This window comes from Cetorhinus maximus, chromosome 8 (assembly GCF_964194155.1).
Source record: "Cetorhinus maximus chromosome 8, sCetMax3.hap1.1, whole genome shotgun sequence".
Classification (NCBI taxonomy): Eukaryota; Metazoa; Chordata; class Chondrichthyes; order Lamniformes; family Cetorhinidae; genus Cetorhinus; species Cetorhinus maximus.
The window spans coordinates 40,631,394-40,636,372 of record NC_135886.1 but is presented as its reverse complement, the minus strand read 5'-3'; the positions used below and the strand labels follow the sequence as shown (position 1 = coordinate 40,636,372).

The window sequence follows — 4,979 nt, the reverse complement described above, 5'->3', positions numbered from 1 at the left end:
CGACCTATCCACATCACACTGCAGGTCCTCAGTACACAGCCCCACTGAAAACATCTTGGAACAAATGTGGTGTCCCCTTTATTTCAGAAAAGCATTTCCACTTCCATCCTGAAAGTGTCCACATCCTTTAAGTGGACAGTTCCACAGTGCCAATCACCCTCCAGTAGCCTGACCAACTGCCTGCGGACAGAAATCTTTGCGAGCATCTGCAAGTGCCATCACATCCAAGCTCAACCGTGTCTTCACCCAATGTCTACATGTAAACTTCTGGCAAGATATAATGGATAGCAAGCCAGGGTAGGAACCCCAACCAATTTTCCGTTTCCTAAAGCGGGGTGTTTGTGGCCAATTGGAATGCCTTGACTGGGGATGAACAAATATCAACAACTTAGATGGTGCATTTAACATAAAACATCCCAAGGCTCTTCACAGGGGCATTATAAAACCTGACACTGAGCCACATGGAGATATTCGGTCAGATGACAAAAGCTTGGTCAAAGTGTAGGTTTTGAGGAGGGTATTAAAGGAGAAAAGTAGGTAGAGACAGAGCGATGTAGGGAGGCTATTCCAGAGTTTAAGGTCTAGGCAACTGAAGGCATGGCCACCAATAATGGAGGGATTAAAAGTCAGAGATGTTCAAGAAGTCAAAATTGGAGGAGCACAGATATCTCAGATGGTTATGGGGCTGGAGGACATTACAGATAGGGGGGCCATGAAGGATTTGAAAACAAGGATGTGAATTTTAAAATTTAAGATATTGCTTGTCTGGCAGCCAATGTAGGTCAATGAGTACAGGGATAACAGTGGAACAGGACTTGGTGCGAGTTAAGACACAGGCAGCAGAGTTTTGGATGGCCTCAAATGTACGGAAGGTAAAATGTGGGAGACCAGCCCGGAGTGGAAATAATCAAGTCTAGAGCTAACAAAGGTATGATTGAGGGTTTCAGCAGAAAATGAGCCAAGACAGGATGAAGTCAGGCGATGTTAGAGTTAAGTATAAATATGAGATTAGAAGCTGGTCTTGGGGTCAAATGCAACATCAATGTTTCAAACAGATTGGTTTAATTTCAGACTGTTGTCAGGGATGGAGTCAGTAGCTAGGATATGGAGTGTGCAACAGGGGCTGAACTCAATGTCACTGATTGAAACGTGGATCTTCATGATTTTAAGGGCTCAGTCACTCACTTAGCAAACTTGCTGAGCCATCAGACAACATTAATGAATTGGAGAAAAAAAGCTTCCATATATTTTACAGCAATTCAATAGTATATCCTTTTGGTATCAGGACACACTATTTCAGACTTGAGAATCTACATTCATGCATTTGTCCATGGTAATTGATTTGGTTTATAGTACAAAACACCCAATCTTTTATTTGTGGCCTGTTTTCTGAAATCTTTCAACAGAATAAAACTGAATTTCAACTGGATTTGTGGAACATATATTCAGTAACCGTAACCCGGGAAGAAAAGGTATTTGAAACAGTAACAGTCTGCCACCTAGGGATCACTATAAGTAACTGATTATAAAATGTTTATTCAACAACTTGTATTTGTATAGCATCTTTAATGTAATAAAACATCCTACTGTTGAGGGCATCCACAAGTTTAAAGGAGACAGAGGTCACACCTGCTATGGTGTGTTCACATAACAGCTGTAAAAATGAAGCAAATGTGTGTGTTCAGCTGTTTCTTCTGTGGTGTGTAACATTGAATTTTCTCTCCCATTTTTATTTGAAAACATCCATTTTCTCTCCTTCAAAAATATGAAAAATTTATTTAAACCGAAGTCGAAAGTGAAGAACTACAATACATTTCAATAAGCTGCTGGCCCAGAAATTTGTCAACTAGGTTTTTTCAGTGGGAAATTAGGGCTGCTTCTGATGAAGGTGTTGCAAGATGCTCTAGTCTGAGATGCATTGATATATCTTATAGCAAAGACGAAAGAATTTACAAGCTTTCACGCAAACTTTATTGGGCTCATGAAATTGTACAGAGTAAAAATACAATCTGTTCCATCTGAAGATGATTTTAGATTTGCACAGAAGCATTTCAACTATCGTCAAATTCAAGTTTTTACTTCTTTAAAAAAATTGAACATTAGAATCTCAGATTATGAAAGAAATAAATCTAGAACATTATTTCAGGCAACCATGCTCACCAGTTGTCAACCTACATCAAGTTATACATTTACTTAAAGTCCATTTGAAGGAGCCAGGATATATTTCAGTAGATTTGAATTATATTTTACAGGACAATAGCAATACATTGCTCGAGTAGAACTGAACAGCTTTGAATATAATTCATGGATTTCTGCCTCATTATAAGTAGGTCTTGCTGCATTATTAGATGTCCAACAGCGGTATACTTGGTCTACACCAGTATTTTATCCACACTTGATTTTCCACTCAGTAGAATGCATTAAGACTCAGCAAATTTACTCATCAAAAGAGGGCAATTTACGCAAGTGTGCAAGACTCAATTTTAAATGGGCAAAGGTACTAAAATCAACTTTCAAAAATTCTATTTACAACTATATTTGATGATCATACTTCATTACTTCCTCCAATGGCTCCCCATCACTTTAAAGGAAAATGATGGAGAGTTTTATGGTTATATAATAGGCAAGTCTCAACACAAATGTCACAGCAGAAAAATTGGAATGCAGAATCACAATTAAAAAATGTATCAATATATCCTCTTGTAACTTAAAATGCACTACCAACTTGTAAGTCAAGCATATATTACTGGAAAAAAATCCTTTGATTGCTAATTGTTAAATGTTTGAGTCTTCCTACTTGAACTGCAAAAACTGGATCAGCAAAATAATATTTATATTAAAAAGACATCTCATCAAAGCAATTAGGTTTCTTGGAGGAAACAAGTTTCATGTGAAACATATTATTCAAGAGAACTTGTTTGAATATCCTGGACATAGTGCTACACTTGGGGACCTGGTTTTCACTTCTACCAAAAGAAAACTTTAAAGCTTACAAGTTGAATTCTCCAAATTATTTGGAACTTATGCCCTACTCCTCTCTGCAAAGTGCCTGCACTTATGAGCAATCAGCCACATTTCACCAAAAGCAAGTTTCTGTTTTTAGTAAAATTACATAAAAAAATGTAATACAGGAATTAGGTAGCTAGCACTAAATTCATGTCCACTAGAATTTTTAATTGTTTTCAGTTTTAATCTACAAACATTTCATCTTTCCCAACTGAAAATTGCATTATTTCAATTTACTGTTTATGTTTTAAAGGATACCATTTAAAATTAAAATCGTTACTTTTTTTTCTATTCAAGAACTTTCTTTTTATGTAAATACCTATATTGGATAAATTAGTTACTGTAGCAGAAGGTGGAATCTGAACTAAGTCATCACAATTAGAAGCTTAGTGCAGTAATTTCAAGAACAAGTCCATTTAGATGAAATGCAGCAATGGCCAAATAGTATCTCCTAACCCTAGAAAATCTGCATTTACAAGCACAGGCATAAACACATGTCTGAATTTTGTGCACATTTCATACTGTTTTGGGACCACTGCATCTGTAATCTGCCCACAAAATCAAAATCACCCCAACATGCTGTGTGTGCGCATATTTAATGAGAAATACAGCTTTAAGGACACAAGCACAAACTACACTTGCGAGAAACACCAATAACAAAGAAACTCAAAATACTTCAACTTTTACATTTTCATACATTGGTTTAAGTGCCCATTTGGGGGAAAAAAAATCATTAATTTGCAAGCTTTAGGCTACACTGAAACATTTGTGTTATTGAATCCAAGCGAGCTGAAATTGTTCTGTGCATAAATCAATTTTGCTTGAGAAAGCAATACCCTGTTGTATTCAAATTTCTCAACCAGAAACACTCGACTCATGTGCATCCATGATACTATATTCAATGATTATCTTCAAATTGCATACTTCCCACTCACACATTATTCGATCATGCTTAGCAATGTAATGCCAACTTGGAATTTAACTTCTTATTTTACTTCATTTAAGTAGCATGTCCAGGTTAGATCATTAGAATGTTCAGTCTCCAAACTGTTCGTCTTTAAAGGACTCAGACAGCAGGTTAAGTAATGGAAACAAAATCATACAAAATGTAGCTCAATAGATTTTCCTGTTCGAATATTGAACTGCACCAAGCAACAGATTTGCAACTGAAATGAGATTTGCAATTTAGATTAGCCATTTTTATGAAATCATAAAAATCAGCATTTCTCACACATTGTGCACAGCAGCCACTCACTATAATTCCTGCTCAGTGACAGTAAGTAAAATGTTAAATTTGTCTTTTTTGAGAGAAGATCAATGAACATATTGTCACCATCCACCCGACTCCCCCCCACCTACAAAAATGTGATAAGGCTATTATTCAAAGTACCATATGCAATTAAAAAGCTGATGGATTTCCACAGACTTCTCTCTATTGTACTTCACGCAAAGTTAGAAAAATAACGGCCCAGACATTCTGAGTGGGTATGTTCAACTTTACCTCCTTACAATTCAAAATCCTTTTGCTCATTTCTGAGGCTGATGACTAAATTAGTATCCCTACTCTAGGTATAGTCTGGTAAACATCGCCTCTCCCAAGTTACACAAAACAAAAGCTAAGACTTTATTTCATTTTACCCCATTTCTGACGCTTTAGAATTAAAATAGGAGGGGTGAGGAGGTCAAAGAAAGTCAAATTTCAAGAGAGTGTTCTATACAAACATTTTCCAGGGGATTAACTAACTGAGGACACCAATTTTTCTTGTGATGCATGACGATCATCCGAGATACATTGTGATTTTTAACCCGAACTAAATTTAATATCCTCAGCAGTCACAAAGCACTGTTTCTAGTTAGTGTAGCAAATTTATTTTATAGCCGTCTTTAGTGGAAACGCATTACAAAGAAAACATTTTATATTGGTTGCCATTCAGACCAAAGAAACACAACATATTGCATGAGTGCACCCTAGG

At 36.5% G+C, this 4,979-nt stretch overlaps 1 long non-coding RNA gene across 1 annotated transcript; it reads left to right on the top strand.

The window, feature by feature from the left end:
* Positions 1 to 1,595: 1,595 nt before the first annotated feature.
* On the top strand, positions 1,596 to 3,718 carry LOC144683569 (uncharacterized). The gene is made up of 2 exons (XR_013577291.1): positions 1,596 to 3,587; positions 3,633 to 3,718. It is a non-coding gene; the product is annotated as an uncharacterized LOC144683569 (long non-coding RNA).
* Positions 3,719 to 4,979: the final 1,261 nt, after the last annotated feature.